Source organism: Panthera leo, chromosome C1 (assembly GCF_018350215.1).
Source record: "Panthera leo isolate Ple1 chromosome C1, P.leo_Ple1_pat1.1, whole genome shotgun sequence".
NCBI classification, from domain to species: domain Eukaryota; kingdom Metazoa; phylum Chordata; class Mammalia; order Carnivora; family Felidae; genus Panthera; species Panthera leo.
In genome coordinates, this window is record NC_056686.1 from 29240384 (window position 1) to 29259338 (window position 18955).

Genomic DNA, 18955 nt, shown 5'->3' on the forward strand with positions numbered 1-18955 from the left:
TGTGTGCGTGTCCTGGCTGTTGGCAGTGCCCGAGCACGGCCTTGAACGTGCCTTTGTGCGTGCGCATGCGTCTCGGGATACATCTGCGAACGTGTGTTCTTTTTTTTTTTTTTAATTTTTTTTTTCAACGTTTTTTATTTATTTTTGGGACAGAGAGAGACAGAGCATGAACGGGGGAGGGGCAGAGAGAGAGGGAGACACAGAATCGGAAACAGGCTCCAGGCTCCGAGCCATCAGCCCAGAGCCTGTCGCGGGGCTCGAACTCACAGACTGCGAGATCGTGACCTGGCTGAAGTCAGACGCTCAACCGACTGCGCCACCCAGGTGCCCCTGCGAACGTGTGTTCTTATAAATCTTTTAATGTGTATTTATTTTTGAGAGAGAAAGAGGGAGAGAGAGACAGAGACAGAGCGTAAGTGGGAAGGGGCAGAGAGAGAGGGAGACACAGAATCCGAAGCAGCCTCCAGGCTCTGAGCCATCAGCACACAGCCCGACGCGGGGCTCGAACTCATGAACCGCGAGATCGTGACCTGAGCTGAAGTCAGCTGCTCCACCGACTGAGCCACTCAGGCGCCCCGTGTGTGTTCCTAAATGGGCATAGATGCATCACCTAGCAGTGTAAGAATAGGCGTTATCTATGTAGTTGTGCACATCTGTGCGTCAAGGTGTGTCCGTGTGTCCGTGTGTACCTGTGTGTGCGTGCCTGGCCTGCACCTCTGTGTCCAGGTGAGCTTCTTGCATGTACACGTCAGCATCTGTGTGTGTCTGTACGTTTCTACCCGAATGTGTGGGTGTCCATTTGTATGTATCTTTCAGTATCTGGACAGGCGTGTGCACACTGGTGCATCCGTATTGGTGCACGTGCGCCCACCTCCGTCAGTATCCATGGGCATCGCTGTTCAGCGCGTGTGTCCTGTCTAGTGCCCTGTGCCTCTCTGTGTCAGTGTCTATAAACCCACCCTGTACCTGCACTCGCGAGTGCCTCTGTGGCTGTGCCCATGTGCTGGTCCATTTCTGGGTGTGCACGTCTCCCTGGGAGGGTGTTGGTATCTACTTTCTAATGCAGGCATGGCTGTATCAAGGTGAGCAGGATGGACTCTTCTCTGTGACTGCCATAGCTCCCTTTTGTCCTCTCCATTTTTCTCTCCTCTCCTCCTTCCTTTCCTTGCACTTCACCCGAAGGGACCTGGCTGGCCCAGGCTGCTGTGGAGGTGACAGATGAGTCTTAGAAGCCCACTTTGGCCTCTAGAGAGGGGCTCCCTATGTCCATCTCCCATGTGGGCTCAGCCCCAGAGCCACACAGGCGTCGGACTTTTTAAAATGGAAGTTGTTGCCCGCCTCCCCCCTCCCCCCCCCCCCCCCGCTGCATATTAATCATCACCCCCAGCAGCAGTGAGAGCGACAACTCATGACTTTTTCTACTTCCCTTTGCGGCAGCCCTCCCGGACTTCCCACCTGCAAAAGGGCGGCCCCACCACCTGCCGGAAGATCTGCCGGCTTGGGCTTTGGAGCATGAGTGCTCCAGCTCAACTGTTTGCCTGTCGACGGTCCCTCTGGCATCGCTGGACCTTTTCTGGGATTGGACTTGGGACTCCTCTCCTCCTGGCTGTGTTTGGATTCCAGCCTTCCCCGGTTGGACCTCCCTGCTCAGTTCCTTGGGTCATTCCCAGGCAGCCTCGCCTGGATATGGTTCCCCTCCTGTGCGGGCTGCTCCCCCAGGGACTGGGGCCGCCTTCCCCGTCTGCCCCAGGCTCCCTGGCCCACGGCCTGGCCCACAGCCGTGCTGGAACACGAGTGTGATGGATGATTCCAGTGCCTCAGCTTCTATCTTGCAATCATCCGATGGCTCCCCTCCCCTTACAGTCTTCTCCCTTCGCTGATGGTTTTGGATGGAATTTAAAATAAAAAAGATTGATTAAAAGTTGGAAACTGTGTAAGTGAAAATAAAAGCACTTAAGACCAATAAGTATCATTTGAGCTTTAATGGAAAGAGAAAGCATGGTTAAAATGGCATTTTAGGGACATTTCTCAGCGGGTAAGTGTCCTGACTTAGTTCCCCATTTCTGGGAGTCTGTGGCTAGATATCCTCCTTGTTGGAATCCTGCCCAGGCAGGCGCCGGAGCGGAGTGTGAAGAACTCGGGCTTCAGGCTTGGATAAGCCTGGGTTGACTCACTGGCTGTGTGACCTTTCTGAACCTCAGTTTCCTTTTCTGTCCTTTTCTACAATGGGGATCAAGGACCTGCTTCACAGGGTGGTCGCGAGGATGACAGAAGATAACGCCAGGACCAGAAGCAACGCCTGGCACGTAGTCTTTCCCCTTCAAGAACACACCCCAAACTCAACCACCTCCCTCCACCTGCACTGTCAAGGCTGAGCACCGCCATCCGTCCCCTCTCCCGAGCTGTCTATTCCCTATGCTGCGACACAGCGATCCTGTTAACATTTAAGTCACAGCATGTCACTCGTCTGCTCAGAAACTTCACTGTGGCCCGTCTCAACGTGGTGTTAAGCCGAGGTCATCACAGCAGCCTCAGGGTCCCACGTGCTCAATCTCCCCACCTGCCATTGTCGCTATTTCCCCCCTTTCACTTCCCTCCAACCACACTTCCCACCTGGCTCCCCAAATGTACCGGCCACATTCCTGCCTCAGGAATGCCTTTGCGTGTGCTGTGTCCTTTGCCGGAATGCTCTTCCCCCGGATCTCCTCATGGCTCCCTCCGTCATCCCCTTCAGGTCTGTATTCAAACGTTACCTTCTCTGGGGCACCTGGCTGGTGCAGCCGGAAGATATGACTCTTGGTCCTAGGGTTGTGAGTTCGAGCTCCACCTTGGGTGTAGAGATTACTTAAGTAAACGAAACAGAACAAAAAGCTACCTTCTCTGGGAGGAACACCCTGTTCTTTCTGACTTAGTTTTATCTATGGCTCTTAACACACTCAGCAATTCGTATTATACTTTTTACTTATTTTCTATGTTGTTTGTCTTCCCAAGAGAATGTAAGCTCTTTGAGCGCAAGGATTTTTGCCTTTGTTTCCACCATCCAAATAATACCTGGCAAGTAATGGGCACTCAATACATTTCTGCTGAATGAATGAATGGCTCATCATAATGGAGAGTGTCACGTAGCCATCTACCGGCTTGGGCAATCAGGGGTTGTCATTGTCTGCCAGCTCTGGAGGGGCGTTGCTTCAGAATGACTGCCTTAGCAAGGCAGTGGGGGCCCTTGGGAGGAAACCTGTCCCATGGGCCTCCTGCTTGGGGGCAGCCAGCTCAGGAGGATGCACCCAAATGCTGATTCTTGACGCAGCCTGAGAGTCAGCATGGTCCTTGTGGGCCAGCCAGAGGTCAGGGCTGCCCTCCTTGGCATTCTCTATCTTTTATATCCATGCACCACAGCTACAAGAGCATCCAAGGCCAAGGTGGTCCTTCTTGGAGACTCACACTCAGCTGGGTCTCTCCATGGGAAAAGGGCACTCCGCCTAAGGTGGGTAGTCCCACCAGGCACTGGAAGGCTGAGGGAGTGTTAGCTACTAGAAGGGCATGGGACAGGCACTCAGGCTCAGGGAGCAGCACTGGCAGAGCTGAGCAAGTAGGAAGCCTTTGGTGTGCTAGGGAAGGGCAGGCAGCAGGGCGTGGCTGCAGTGCACCTACCTTACCTGGTGGGAACTTCTGGAAGCCGGGATTGGGTTCAGTCCCTCTTTGCCGGCCCCTCTTGAACGTGCTTAGCCCTCAGTAGTGCCATCAATGTCTGCTCAGATCCAGGAGTCTGGGAGTCTGGTGGTAGAGTCACCTCAGAGCACAGAAAAAACACGATGGGAAGGTCAGACTTGGGAGTGGGTCTCGATCTTACCCATCTTTCCTCAAGTAGTTTCTTCAAAGGTTGGGATGGGGGGGAGGGCTTCTCCAGGGGTGGGAGACGCACCCAGGCCAGAATGATCTCTCCACACAGCACCTTCATGGCTAAAAGTGGCCTTGTCTGGATTCTGGAACAGACTTCCTAACTTTTTGTTTGTTTGTTTTCTTCAAATGCCATGGACTTCTTTAGCAGTCTGGTGAAGCCCATGGAACCTTCTCAAACAGCAGAAACTCATTCTATTGAGCTGCACTTGTCACCATGGACCCCAGGTTGAAATGGCCAGTTGTGCTCTTTGAAGACAAAGACTCCGTGCTTTAAAAAGGGTACAAACCCTGGCTTCTCCTCCTGCACGCTGGGAGGGTGGGGCGGGGGAAAGCTGTTGGTGCACCTCTTGGCTGGCTCTCCTGGGAGGAGGGAGGGGAGCAGCCCTCTCCCACCGTACTCAGAAGGCAGAGTGTGGACCCTTCGGGAGGAAGCCACAGGGAGGGGGACATGCTGGGCTGCCTGTGGGGAAAGGAGGGAGCTCCCCTACCTCCCGGGGATGGCAAGCTGGAGGCCCATCTGCCAGGGGTTCTGGGATCAGGCTGTGGTGGGTGATCGCTTCTCGGGTGGGAGAAGATTTTGGCAGATTTAGCCCGAGGTCCTTTGGGAGGTGGATCTAGGAGGGGCCCATGGCTGCCGGGTCTTTCTCCTTTACCAAGCTCCGAGCCCCTGCCACCTGGGAATGGGATGGTGGGCACTCTCTGCTGACTTCTGTTCACCAGGCCCACACTAGGGATCTGCATCAGTGTCACCAATTTTTCCTCGGAACCAGCAGCTGCTCTTAGTCTTTATTTTTTTAATTTATTTATCTTGAGAGAGAGAGAGAGAGGACACGCGTGCCACACCAAGTGGGAGAGGAGCAGAGAATCCCCCTGACAGTGTGGTGGAGCCCGATACGGGGCTCGAACTCACGAACCATGAGATCATGACCTGAGTTGAAGTCGGACATTTAACTGACTGACCCACCCAGGCGCCCCCTGCTCTTGGTCTTTTGAAGATCCTGGGATCAGGGCTGGGGAGATATCTTGCTATTCTGAGTCTGTCCCCCCAGAACCATTCCTGGGCGTGGGGACGTGAAAACCATCTCACCCAGCCTCCCCGCAGCTGTCTAGAGTTTCAGTTCGGAGCCTAGGATGGGGTCCCTCCTTACCTCTGTGGCACTTTGGCCGCCCCCAACAGCTTCAGGGCCCTCAGCAGAGCCTCACACAGTCTGAAATTATCTGGGCCACACCCCTGTGGTGTGGATGGGGTAAATGAGGTGCGGGAGGGTAAGGGCTTAGCCCAAGTCACATAGCCTCTGGGTGGCAGAGCTTGTTCTGGAACATCAGCACTTGACTTCCTCCCCGCCGCTGAGCAGAGGCGGCCCAAGGCAGGAGAGAATCAGTAGGAAGGCAGCCTTGGGTCCCCCTTGACAAACACATCATGCTTCCCACCTAAACCACCTCCGTGGGTGGGGATTCGGGGACTGGTCTATTAGCTTTCTCCCGCTGTCCCCCGAGGGTGCATTTGTCTGTTTTGCATTTTTTCCAGGCTGTAGTTAGACAACTCCCGGTCCTGGGGGGAGCGCTGCAAAGAGAAAATGTCAGGGCGACACGCCGCCAAGATAACATTAGCGAAATATCAAGTCCTTTATGATGTCAGGAGGGATTCCTTCCCGCGGCCGAAGCTGCCTAATGACATCATAAAATAGGCCTGCGGCAGCCACAGTCCCCCTGAGTCATCAATCAGGCCTGTCTGTGGAGGGTCCCAGCACTGGGGGGTGAGGGGTAGGAGGGGGGGATGCAGGATTTGAAACTTAAAGGGGGCCCCAACACAGCAGCACCGGGGCTGAGCTGAGGGGCTGAAGGCACCCACCGCCCCTCGGAAGTGTCAGCCCCCTGAGAGCAGGCATGTCCCCTGAGCCCCTCCGAGATCCTGGGGCCGGTTGGCCGCCACTAATGGCTCCCTGGGAGGCCTCTGTCCAGGTCACAGCACTTCAGTGGTGCTGAGGGAGAGGAGGGGGTCTAAGCCCAGGCTTCCTGTTTGCCGATATTGTCCGGCACAGACCTAGGCCCCCTTGTCTGGAGCAACGGGACCAATGGGGACAGGGCGGCGGTCCTCGACCTACAGGTTGGGTGTTTGCCTGTGTGTGTCCATCTATCTATCTACCTATACCTGGGGGTGTTTGCAACACATACACTGTATGTGGATTATCCGTGTCTGCGTTTGTCTGGCTGTGCACACTCACATCTGCAGCCCACTCCTGCCTCCCGCCTCCACGTCAGTGTCTGTCCCTGTGCTTCTCTTCATGTCCACGCGCTTGTGCTCTGATTGTGTCAAATGTCTGCAGCTGCGGGCAAGGGGACATAGAAGGGGATCCGGAAGACCGAAGAAAGAAGGAGGACCCCAGAGGGTGAGGGGGGCTGTGGGGCGTGTGTGTGTGTGCGTCCAACACTTCTTACCACCCTTGGCTGAGAACTTTGGATTGCACTAGAAGCACCTTGGGAGATTTAAAGACCTACCCATGCCCCAGTCTCACTTCAGATCAATTAAATCACAACCTCTGGAGGCAGGGCTTAGGTATTGGTATTTTGATTTATTTTTTGAAAATATTTTCTAATGTTTATTATTTTTGAGAGAGAGAGAGAGACAGAGAGAGAGAGAGGGACAGAGAGACAGAGCATGAGAGGGGGAGGGGCAGAGAGGGAGGGAGACAGAATTCAAAGCAGGCTCTAAGCTCTGAGCTCTGGGCACAGAGCCCGACGCAAGGCTCGGACCCATGGACCATGAGATCATGACCTGAGCTTAACCAACTGAGCCACCCAGGACCCCCAGGTATTGGGATTTTTGAGAATTCCCCAGGTGGTTCTGAAGTGTAGCCAGGGTTGAAGTGTGTCCAGAGACTTGCCATTCCAAGGTGGGGGTGGGGGGAGGGTGGTCTGAGGACTAGCCTCACCTGGGAGCTTCTAAGAAATGCAGAGTATCAGGCCCCTCCCAGACCTCTGAGTCATACCCTGCACCCCCCCCCCACCCCGTAATCTGTATTTTAATGGGATCCCCATGTGATCGGTACATCCATTGACGTTTGAGAAGAGTAGAGCGGTGATTCTCAACTAATTCACATCTAAGAGTTTCTGATTTAGTAGGTCTGGGGTGGGGCCTAAGAATATGCTTTTTGCAGGAGCTCCCAGGTGATGCTAATGCAGCTCATCTGGGGACCACATTTGGAGACACCCCCCCGGCTTAGCTCTTGTGCCGAGGGAGGCAGACAGCAGGAGAAGGAGTGGAGGCGTGTGTGTTGCAGGTGTGGGGATGAGAAGGAAGGGGAAGTCACTGGTCACCCAGCCAGATCATGGGTGGCCCTGCCATCATCTTAGGTCTTCCATGTTCCTGACTCAGGGACTAGTCTAGGGATGAAGCCAGGAGAGGGAATGGGTCTCCTGAGAGCTGCTGGCATTCGTTCCCCAACCCCCCCCTTTCTGGTCCCTTCCCCACCCCACCATTGTGTTAAGAAAAAGAATCCAGGGCCGAAAACAACATTAAATAGGGGCGCCTCACTGGCTCAGTCAGTTGAGCATGCGTGAGACTTTTGATCTTGGGGTCGTGAGTTCGAGCCCAGGTTGGGTGTAGACATTACTTAAAAGAATTTTTTTGATCCAGGGCTGGACACTTCTTCATTCGCGAGAACCCCGGGCCAAAGAGTCAGGTTTTCTCAGAGCCTAAGCTCATCAAGATGCCCACGTGCCTTCTTGGGGGCCCCAGCGCAGAGCGGGGGCTCCAGTTGTTAGGGCGGTCATCTCCAATTCGCCCAGGACCATCTCAGCGTGTGATGTCCGTGTGTGATTCTCAAAAGTTTACATGATAAACCAGATTCCCTTAACTGCTAACGGCTGCTGGAATGACTATAGTTTGGTGGCGGTAGAGGCGAGCAGGCCTAGAGGTGGGGTGGGAGGTGACTAGGGGTGTTCCCAAGGGGAAAGCCCTCTGGAACCTGACCCCAGGCTCCGTCCTCCTGGCCTGGCTTCCTGGGTAAGCAGTGGGAGGGAGGACAGCCAGCCACCAGCCACAGGACAGGGTTTACTCTGGTGGAGGTGGTGTGCTGGGGGCGGGGGCAGCTGGCCCTGACTGTCCATCTGCTGGGGCGGCAGGAGGAAGGGCGTGGGTGGCCGTGGGAAGCCACAGGCCGGGCTCAGCCACGGGTCCTCCTGCCTCCTGCAGGCTCTGCACTATCAGCACCTCTTTGGGCCGCATCTCGCATCTCGGCAGTGGCGGCAGCGGAGTAACCTGAGGGCTGGGGCAGGAGATAGCGATCAGCCGGAATACCAGAGGTGTGAGGCAGGCATGACCTCACCCAGGGTGTGCCTGCTCTCGGAGCCTCGTCAGGCCACCCTCCCCACCCCGCTCCCAGGCACCCCCAGGCCGGCTTAGACAACAAGCTTCAGCCAGCCACAGCAGGGGCGTCCCTACGCGCTGGGCTGGGTCCCAGCCAGGGCTCAGGCCAGGTAGCTCTCTGGGAGGAGCCTGTAGGCTGCCTGGGGGCCAATGCTGTGGTCTCTAAGGGCATCTGGGTCCTTCTCCGGCTCCCTGGGCTGGGGCATCTGGAGACGCTGAGTGGGAGGGCTGAGGCTGGGGAGAGCTATCCAGGACTGAAACGTGGTCTGGAGTTGTTACTGCCCAGTCACCAAGGGAGCTTAGAGACCTGTCTCAGCTTGGGGCTAGAGGTGAAGGCCAGGAAGGGGCAGATCCTGCCTCACAAACAGCAGGGGGTCCTGCTGTGTGTGTGTGTGTGTGGGGGGGGGGAGGGGCTGGAAATCAAAGCCAAAAATGCCCAGAAGAGACTGGGGGAAGTACTCACTGAGCCAGATGTATTGGAACACTTCTCGGCAACTCCATTGAGCCCTTTGTGGTGAAGCAGGCTGTTAATGTCAGGTGGTTGACCGTGGGCTCTGATGCGAAGGCCCCTTCCCCTGCCAGGAGGATTTTGCCCTGCAAATCCCTAAGTGAGGTCCCTAGGAGAAAATACCCCCACCTCTGATGGGCTAGAGCAGAAAGTGAGCGAAGTAACAGCAGTGGGAGCTGGCCCCGAGCCTTGGAGTTGGGGGCTGCCCTTGGACCCCTCCCACCACCCTCAGCTGTTCCCACCTAAGCCCGCAAGCACCCCCAGGTCCTTCCCACACACGCTCATCGTCCCACTCGGTCTGTAGCCGCACCCCCTCCTGATCTACCGACACTCGTGCCCACTACCTCCCTGTACACCCCACACCCACACCCACACTCGCAGGGAGGCAAGCGGACCTCACTGAAGAGCACTGCACAAACAGCCACTCTGAGACACCTTTGCATAAGGAATGAATGGATCCACCTGTGAGCTGCTGGCCTCTTCTGGGCATGCTGGGTGTCTGTGGGCTCAGAGTCCCAAACCTAGCAGGGCCGACCACATTCGTCCCAGTGCCCGAGGCCACAGCCCTGCTCCGCACAGTGCCTCCTGGTGGCGGCCTTCCCCCAGCCTCGTGGATCCCAGCTGCCGTCCAGAGTGCAGAGACCCTTTCTTCCATGCGCTTATAAGGCACCTGGCCGTATTGCAGTGCGTCTTGTTCTCTGAGTTATTTATTCAGCTCAGCAAATGTTTCTTGGGATTTCCATGTGCCTGGCCCTCTGCTGAGCTCTGGGGTCCGGAGACAAGGAGAATAACTCATCATTTTCAAAGAGCATCTGGGGCTTAGCAAGACCCTCAGATGGGCTCCCCCAGTCTGTCCTGGGATTACATCCTCCCTAGACCCTCCCCCACCTGCTCACTCCCCCATCTGCCCTCACACACACTTTTCTCTGCCACATGACAGCCACCCTCCTCCTCCTTGTCATTCTCTTGCTTTCTTCATCCTCCTTGTTTTCTTCCTCCACACTGGCTTTGCATGGATGACGTCACCTGGTCATGCCCTCTTGGTTCTGGGGCAGCGTGAGGAGGGTTGTGGAGAGGTTCACATTGCTCCCCAGCCATCTCTCCCCCCTCGCTTCCCGGCTTTGGCTCTGGGCGACACAGAGCCGGGCAGACCCCGAGGGGCGGGGGTTCACAGGGATGGGAGAGGGGTGATGGGGGGTGTCCTCACTGGGTTCTGGGTGAAGCGCTTAGCTTTTAGGAGGCCTGAAGCATGGTGGGAAGTGGACACAGGAAAGAATGACAGGGAGGAGGGGGACAGCGGAGAGAAGAGGGGAAGGAGGGCAGAGGAGGAGGAAGGGAGACAGGAGGGAGATACAAACAGAGTTAAAGAAAGTCATGGAGACTGAGAAAAACCACAGGGACAAACAGACCCAATACAAAGAGGTTCTGACCTGCTCACCAGGCACTTCTGACAAAAGCAATCACCCTCTTCTCTTAAGGGTGAACTTGGGTCTCTCTCGGTGCATGCCGGGACATTAACACACACCACACAGCCCTGGAACGGGCCTCAGAAAAGGGGGCTGGGGTCAGCCCTGGACCCCTGCTGGACTCAGCTCCCGGCCTGCTGTGAAGGGCAAAGGTTCTGTGGACAGCAGCAGTGAGGTCCTTGGAGGGCAGTCTAGCTGGGGGACCCTCCCATTGGGCCCCTGGCTTGCTGTGGTCTCGATACCTTCAGCTCAAGCCTTCAGGGAGTTATGTCAGAGATGGGAAATTTCGCAAATTCCCAGCAGCCTCTGGCCCCACCTCACGTGGGCGTGATCTCAGAAGCTGAATCCTCAGGGCCCCCTTCTTTTGGCTCTTGGTGCCACCCGGGACCCTATGAGTCCCCTTCCTCTTGTTCCTGTGAGGCTGCCTGGGGTGGGAGTGGGGGCCCGAGCTAAAGAGCCTAACCTCTTTTCCTTCCCAGCCCAACTGCCAAGCAGCTCCTAGGTGGGTTCTGATCTGACCCAACCTGCTCCGCAGCGCTCCTGGGGCCCCTCCCCTTTGCCCTTGGCCCGGGGGACCCCTCCCCAGCCCTGGCCAGCGCAGAGGAGCCCTGTCAAGAGCCATGAGCCGTCTCAGGAACCCAACAAGGGATGTGTCAGGAGCTGCGAGTCCCGTTTCGTCCCCGCAGCACGCAACCGCCCCAGGACAGAGGGGCCTTGGCAACCTCCAGCCTGGTTATCTGATTTGGGGGCTGATGGGGCTTCTAATGGAAAACAATATGGTAATTTCAGAATGTTCCTGATTAGATGAAAATGATATTGCATCAAAGTTACTTCCTTAATTTATTCAGAAAATAACAAGAGAGAATTCTCTAAGATCCTTAATTAAACCAGAGCTTTCGCTACACAGGCAAAGCGGGAGCTGAGTTCCAGGTGTGGGGACAATGGGGGTTCCAGGATGGGTCTGCCAGGGGCTGTCCTTGAGCTGCAGGGTCTGCGCAGGTCTTCGCCCACAGAGACTGCCTGCTCTGCCCGGAGGAGGTATGGGCAGCCAGAGCATGGGACGAGGCTCCCTCCCCTGCAAGGAAATTGGGGTGGCCATCCTCAAATCATTCCAGTCCCTTCCTGTCTTCTCTGACTTTATCTTGCAAGGACTCAGTGACCCAAAGCCACAGGGACTCAGCAAAACAGGGCTGGCAGGGCCGCATGCCCAGGGTGTCTTTAAGACACAGAACACCTGGCTGAGCATCGGAAGATGCTGGTAGGTCCAGTCATGATCGGCACTGGGATCAGCATGGGAAAGTTGGCATACCCGAAAGGCTTGAGTGAGGATAGTTGGATTTGAGAGGGAGAAGCAGGTGTAAGAGACACAACAAAGGCTGGTGAAGCGTCTGCACATTAGGGAGAGGAAGCCGCGGCTACTCCTAGGCCTGAGCAAGAGAAGGAGGGACAGAGAGAGGGGCCGCCTGACAGAGCTGTGGCCCTGGACCATCACAGCCAGTGCCAGGATGCGGTGAGTCTGGGAAGAGACGGGGATACATTCCCAGCCTCTCTCTCTCTTTTCCTGCCCTCCTGTCTCCTGCTGGTGCTGAACATTAGCTGGACTGGACTGGAAGCCAGTGGGTGGGTATCCAGGGTGACACCCTTCAGGTTAGGGAGGCTCCTGGGACACAGAGGGGGGCAGCAGGTGGATCTGGGGGAGGGGGAGCAAATGGAGGATGATTAGCACAGCCCCCGAGGTGACGGTAAACAATCGTTCATTGTCTGGTGCTTCAGAATTCTCTAGCATATTTTTATTCATTTTCCTGGTCACTCCCCACACAAGGGACCTAAGTTCAGATTCTTGTCTCCAGGAGGAAACAGGCTCAGAGAGATCAAGTGATGTCCTGGAAATCACCCAGTAGGAAGGGTATGGATTTCAACTTGCTTCTGTCCCACTCCAGGTTTCCTCTCTTTCCCTTGGAATCGAGGCTTGGGTGCATAAAAGGGCGACTTAGCTGGGTGTTATGGATGCTTCCTGGCGTGAAAGGGCCCTGTCTAGAAGCTTCTGTGACGTCGTGAGGGGAAGTCTTGCCTACCACTCATGAATGAAGCTCTCCAGTGCCCTCAACTGTAGAGCAGACCATGACAAGCTGCTCAGGGACTGGACATTTCTAATTCTGGTGGGACCTCCAGCCCCTGGGTCTGGTGTACAGGGCTGGCTGGGACAGCCTGGCTGGAGCAGGAGCTGAAGAAGGAGGCAACACTGCAGAGTTGGGATCACTTTGGAAGGAACTCCCCATTTGCCGGGGCTATCCCCATTTGCCCACGTGCCTGCTGATCGCACTGCACCAGCCCCACTTCCCTTTCCAGCAGGCACCGGCACCCCAGCCACTGAGCAGTGTAGCTGGCCAGGTTCTGGCTGCGGGCATGCTGTGCTTGATTCTCTGGGAGACAGTAGGAGCCTGGGCAGGGCTCTCTGGGGAGTTCCTGGCTCAGGATTCGGATGTGGCAAAAGGGTAGGGAGGTAGATAGAGCCCGGGGCCCCCGACGCTGTGGCTGCAGGGGACCTTAATGTGCAAGAAAAGTTCTGGGGGTGGGAAAGCTTTGCACACGTGTGTGTGTGTGTGTATGCCCATGTGCATCTGAATATGTGAATCTGGGTACATCCGTGTGAGAGGATGTGCGCGTGAGAGAGGTAGAGAAAGAGGGGGAGAGAGAGAAGAGGAAAGGAGGGAGAGAGGCTTTGTTAGGGTCATCAAGGATCAAAGTCAAAGAAGGTGGGGCTTAGATGGGCCATGTGAGCGGAGGAGGGGGGGGAGGGGGAGAATGATAGGTACAATAATAATGGTGGCAGGTAACATGCAACGCTTACTATATGCCAAGCCTGTTCCAAGCCCTTTACATATATCACCTCTATATATCCTTACAACCAATTTAGGAATTAGGTATTATTATCACCCCATTTTTTACAGATGGGGAAACTGAGGCACAGAGGTTTTGTTTCGTTTTGTTTTTTCATGATTGGCACCAATACCAGAGGGAGGAATTGGGCCCAAATCTTAACCCCGGAGAGGTACAGCCTGCCGGACATGGAGGGTGTGACCCCCCGGGTCTCTGATTCACGTGTGGAGCCTCTGGGAAGCTACTTCGATTCTGTATCCCTGTGTCACGTTCTTTGTTCTCAGCAGGACTTTTTGTGTCTGTGGGGGGAGGGGGGGGTTGGAATATGAAGTTGACCCTATAAAGCCTGTGTATCAGACAGGTGGTCCTAACTGAGCCACAGCAGGGAGGTGTCAAAGGAACTCGGGTTCGGGAGGGCCGGTTATTCTGTGTGGTTGACGTATGGGGTGCATGGGGGGTGGGGTGTGAGTAGGGTGGTTCTTGAAGGGTCTTTGCAGGCCAAGCTACAGTGTAAGGCGTCCATCCTCTAGCATATGGGTGGTGGGAGCCCTCCAGAAGGCTTTCAGGCAGGAGGGTGGCATGGTTACCATGGAAGGGCACTCTGGCTACAGCACAGAGCAGAGAGACACGGGAGCCAGGGAGGCCCGTGAGCTGAGTGGGACAACCATCCAGGTAAAAGGGTGGTGAGGCTTAGGCTGGGGTAGGGTTGGGAGGGAGGAGATGAGGGGATACACTTTGGGAGGTTGAAACCTGCATATCCGGCGATAGCCTGGTGTGTGAGGTGTGTGAGGGAGTTGCTGAGAATGACTCCTGGGTTTGCAGGCATCTGGGAGGACGGAGAGCATGGGGGGAGAGCAGCTCCAGCCGCACCCATGGGTCCCTCCACAGGGCGGGAAGCTTGTGGCCCTGGTGGCTGAGATCTTCTGATAGTTAGGGATCATCCCAGTGCCTATCTCGTAGGCTTGTTGTGAAGACTGCCATCGGTTCAGCGCTGGTTATGACCGCCCAGATCTGGCTGGATGATACAGCATTTCTTGCAGGGCCCCTTCCCTCTATTTCCACCCCCCCTCAGGTAGGGATGCAGCCTTCTTCTGGGCCGGGGAGGGCGGACGCCTGCCAGACAGGAAAGGGGAGGCCTTCCTGGCCAGCGAAGGTTCCCGATGAGCCTTTGCTGCCTGGCACCCTTCCTCCGGCGAGCCCCTTCCCCTTTCCGGTTTCCCCAGGCCCTGCCTCTCTCCTGCAGTCCTGGAACCAGACACAGGCTGCGACTCAGGTGCCCATCACCCCACTAGACTCAGCCTCCCCAGAGAGGGTCTGGACCTGCCAGCTCTCAGCCCACCTTCTCTCTGCCTCAGCTCAGTGCCTCAGACTCCAGGGGCCCCTGTGCCCACAGGCCTGCAACCCCGCACTCTCTCAGAGGTCCTAACCCCGCCCCGCCCCCCCCCCGCCCCCCCCCCGCCTCCCCCCCCCCCCCCCCCCCCCCCCCCCCCGCCCCGGCAGGGCCCAGTGTGGCCGCCGACCCCCCACCCCCACCCCAGCCTGGCGCCCAAAGAAGCCGTCAGGAGAAGACGGCTGCCTCCCTCCCCCGCCCCTCCGCACCCCCTGCTCCCCAACGGGGCGGCAGGGCCTGAGCCCCAGGCTGAGCTCAGCTCTTACCCCAACCCCAACTCGGAGAGTTTGCTGGCAGCAGCGTAGATGACTTTGGTGTAGTTTCTGTGGTTTAATAAGCTACAAAAACGGCATTATTTTAAGCCAATCTGGATATAGCACAAAAACTCTCACCCCGTCTGTTCTGTGAAACTCAGATACCCTGACGAGAACACAGCTCACAACCAACTAATACAATATTCCACCGGGCTCGCTGTCAGCGGGCCCCACGCGGGAGCCGGCTCCCCGAGGACCGCCCAGGCGCGCTCCCCGCGGCCGGGAGGGAGGCGGCGGCCCAGGCAGGGAGGGGGGGGGCGCGGGTGGGGGGGGGCGCCTCTCCCCTCTCCCCTCCCCCCTCGGCGAGGCGCTGGGCCGGCCGCAGCCCCCACCGCGGGGACGGGAGAGGAGAGGAGTGTGTCTGGCCTGCTGACAGCAGTTTTACTCCCACCACGGGCATATGTCTGATTCCGAAGCAGGGAAGTGTGTCCAACACACCCAATGCAAAGACAGGTTGTTGAATATTTTTTCTCTCATCACTAAAAAGGATTCCCTGCTGGGTGCAATCAAGATCCATAAACTCACGGCTCGAGTCGGTGTGAAAGCAGCGCTCCAGCCCAGACTCCCTCGCTGGCGCTAAATGCAGGCTCCGGGCGGAGATGCACAGACATCCGCTAGCAGTCTGGCCTTGCGACCGGCAGTTCCCGGCACATTAGGCAGCGCGCTTATTTTGGGCTACGCTTCAGTGGATTAACTTTCAGTGTAAAGTTTCGGAGCTCGGGCATCGTCCCTGTGGCGCTGCACGCCTCTCCCCGCCCCCCGCCTCCTCGGTGGGTACCGGGGTTGACAGAGCCAGAGGCAAGGGGCTGGCTGACACAGGTCCTCAGCAGCCTCAGGATTCAGCCCTGGGAAAGGAAGGCGGGCAGGGGCCCCCACTGGGGCTCCTGGCAGCCCCGGGGAGCCCAGCTCCCTGACCCAGCGCACCCCAGGTCCACCGGATGCCCGAGGTCTAACTTTCCCAACAGACACTGAACTTGCAGGCTTTGAAGGTCATGTAGTTTCCTTGAAGGGCTGATCCTGGGTGAGAGTTTCCCCTCCTCTGGTTGTGGCCAGTCTGCCATCCACCCATCCCTTCCCAACAGGGGCTCTGTCCTCCCAGACAGGATTCCAGGACGGGAACTGAAGGTTAGAATCCTGTTGTTTATGTAAAACAAGGGTGCCTCCCTTTCCTTCTGAGATGCACCTTCCATCCCTCAAGCAAGGTGACCGAGGCAGAAAGGGATGTGGCTGGGGTCTTAACTGGGGGGACCTGCTGGGAGTTGAGGACAGGGGAGAATGGGAGTAAGGGAACACCATCAGCCCCCGCCTCCCTTCCGATGGCTTGGGAAGGAAGACCTCAGCATTCTTGCAGAAACGGAGGGGCCCTTGTCACCCCAGCATGGCCATCCGTTGGGAGGTGCCTTCAGATCCAATGATTTAAAATCCTAGCTCTCATGAATTCTTAAGCGGCAAAAGCACAAAACCCTCCTCTCTTCCCCTGGTATCCCAGTTTTCTGGGAGCATAGGAGGTATCATTTAGAACCAGAATGAACTTCAGAAATAGCGTGTGGAGTGAAGGGCAGCTTAGCCAGCATGTGGAAGCCCGACAGGGTGTGGAGTCTGTCATTCACTTCCTCATGTCTCCGGAACATGTAATCCGGGCTGACTTGGTACAAGTTCCTGGCTCAGGCTGTGGAGACACAAGAGGTCTCCGCCCAGGGAGGAGACAGATACATACCCATTCTTCCGTTTGTTCATTTGTTAGCATGGACTCTGAGCCAGGCACCGTGTTTGGGCCCTGAGTGCAGGAGATGAATGAAGTTTGAGTACAGAAGGAGGCTGTTGTGCCGGAGAGAAGGGGGCTCTGGGAGAGGCAGCGCCACCCAGGTTCCCTCTCAACCAGCTTGCAGCCACGCTCAGTGAGAGTTCCCGGTCCACATCCTTCTAAGATTTCCACCTGCCTCCGGAGGCCCACAGGGGCCATTTTGCCTCGGAGTTACATGGAGGCAAAAACTAATGATGAGAAAGAGGAAATGGTGAGGTGGTTTTGGAAAGCCCTGGATTAAAAAAACTCTTCTCCTCTCTTGTATATCATAAATCTCTCTCCCTCACCCCCTCCCCCCACTCCCTCCTGCTCTCCCTCTCTCCAAGAGATCAGCACATTGCAAAGACAGGTTGTGGAATATTTTCTCTCTCATCACTAAGAAGGCCTCCCTGCTGGGTGTAATCAAGAACCATAAACTCGCCTACGGCTCAAGTCGGTGTGAATCGAGCCCCGCGCCTCTAGCCTCGATTCAGACACGCTTGGGCCAGCTGACAGCAGCCAGGCTGCTCCCCCAGACGCACCCGTCCCCGAGGGGCGGTGGCGAGGGGGCTGGGCTCCAGGCTCTGTTCTGGCATGGAATTCAGGGCACCTCTCCTGAAAGGTCAGGAAGAAGAGAAATCGATGCCTGCAGACAAGGAGTCAGGGCGTTGACAGGTGCCATGGGCACTCCTCGGCCTTCACCCCATGTCCCCAGGTCCCTAGGGAGAGGAATCAGGAGGCAGGGTGGCCTCTCAAGCTGGCTGTTATTGCCAAGGGGCCGTCTGACCAGACGGAGTGGTTTCTGACTGGTCTTCAGAACTGTCCCTTTTGCGTGGAACAGGGCAGGGACCTGGTGTTGCTCCAGAGGGCTGGAAACAAGTGGGGGGTGGTGGGGGCCACATGGAGAGAGGAGAGCAAAGGAGAAGCACCGGGGAGGCTGGGCTGCTGACTGCTCCGCTAGGTGCGCCATCCGGCTCTTTGTCTGAAAATCCATTAGTCGGCTTGGGAGCTGTCCTCGGATGCAAAGCTGGAGGAGCCTTTCTTACCTTTTCTTGACTTTCTACCTCTGCCATGACTCTGTCCAAAGTCACAGTCACTGCCTGAATCCCTGGGCCGGGTCACGCCTCCTCCCTGACCTCCCTATGTCCACTGTGACCTTTCCAAAACATGACTCTAACCATAACATCCCCCTCTCCCCACCTGCCCCCAAGGGCTTCCATGTGGCCCCATGCCTGCAGAAAATGAACCCAGGTGCATGATCAAGATCCACCTCCAGCATTCCTTTCAAACACCGACGCCCCCACCCCCACCCCCAATCTCTCATCTGGGGATCCTTCTGGACACAGGAGCAGTTTCCCAGATCTGCTCTGTATTTTCTCACCTCCAGGACTTTGCACTCACCATTCCCCCTCCTCCCTGCCAGGCCCGCCCTTCCCTCTCTTCCTAGTGACCTCCTCCCTGCCCTTCCAGGCTCAGCAGCTGACGTCTCCTCTTCGGAGGGAGCCGTCTCTGACCCCCCAGGCAGAGGTAGTCCGTGCTCCCTGGGCAATTTGCGCAATTCAGCCCTCACTGTCTGCGCTGTGACTGTCCCCGTCTGTGTCCCTCTCCCCACTGGGCGGAAGCTTCTCCTCTAGGGCTGGGGATGAGTCTGATGCAGCTCGGTATGCCCAGGGCCCAGCGCCTCGTTTGTTGGGATGAACAAAAGCAGCAGTTTCATCACCAAGTTTCAACACTGCTCTCTGTCTGTACCTGCAGACCTGTGTGCGCGCGTGTGGGCACGTCTCCCGCCTACGCTTCCCCCTCTCTCCTGACCAGACCGGGAGCTCCTTGAGGGTAGGATGGCGTCTCGTTCATCTCTGAAGGACAAATGAAAATTGAGCACTGGTAAAACTTTGTGGAAGTGCCTTTGAATTTTGCTACAATGGAGCAGCGCAGGCTCAGCCAGGGAGATGGAGGGTCTCACTATGCAGGGTTGGTGATGGTGGTGATGCTTCGGTTTTCCGTGAACAGTCTGCCGGGGGTGGGGGGTGGGGGTCGTTGTGCAGGGTTTAGACGCTCAGCCTTCGTTGGAAGGGGTGTGGTCTTCCCGTTCAAGCTTGGAGGGGCTGCCGACCCGCGACCCACACAGGGTTTACAGACTCACGCTCTCCAGGAGACAAAAGGGCAGGGCTGATCCTGCCAGCCTCCTTCCTCTCTTTTGGGAGGCCAGGAGCAGGGGCTCGGATGAGATTGGGTTTCCTCTCAGGCAGACGGCATGCCCGCCCTCCCGCCTCTGCAGAGGCCACGGAGATATTGCCCACCAGCTCCAGGGCTCTCATAACTCTTTCAAGACAATCACTTTATTT

The 18955-nt window shown here is 56.7% G+C and overlaps 2 long non-coding RNA genes across 3 annotated transcripts; one reads left to right on the forward strand and one right to left on the reverse strand.

Annotated features, from left to right (window-relative positions):
* Nucleotides 1-1406: 1406 nt before the first annotated feature.
* On the reverse strand, nt 1407-5501 carry LOC122228311. The gene is made up of 3 exons (XR_006206520.1): nt 5049-5501; nt 2614-2827; nt 1407-1876 (listed from the first exon to the last, which is right to left on the reverse strand). It is a non-coding gene; the product is annotated as an uncharacterized LOC122228311 (long non-coding RNA).
* Nucleotides 5502-5623: 122 nt separating this feature from the next.
* On the forward strand, nt 5624-7757 carry LOC122228310. 2 transcript variants are annotated; one of them, XR_006206519.1, is made up of 3 exons: nt 5624-6007; nt 6228-6290; nt 7538-7757. It is a non-coding gene; the product is annotated as an uncharacterized LOC122228310 (long non-coding RNA). The 2 variants fall into 2 exon arrangements; XR_006206518.1 differs by having other exon boundaries at nt 5624-6290.
* Nucleotides 7758-18955: the final 11198 nt, after the last annotated feature.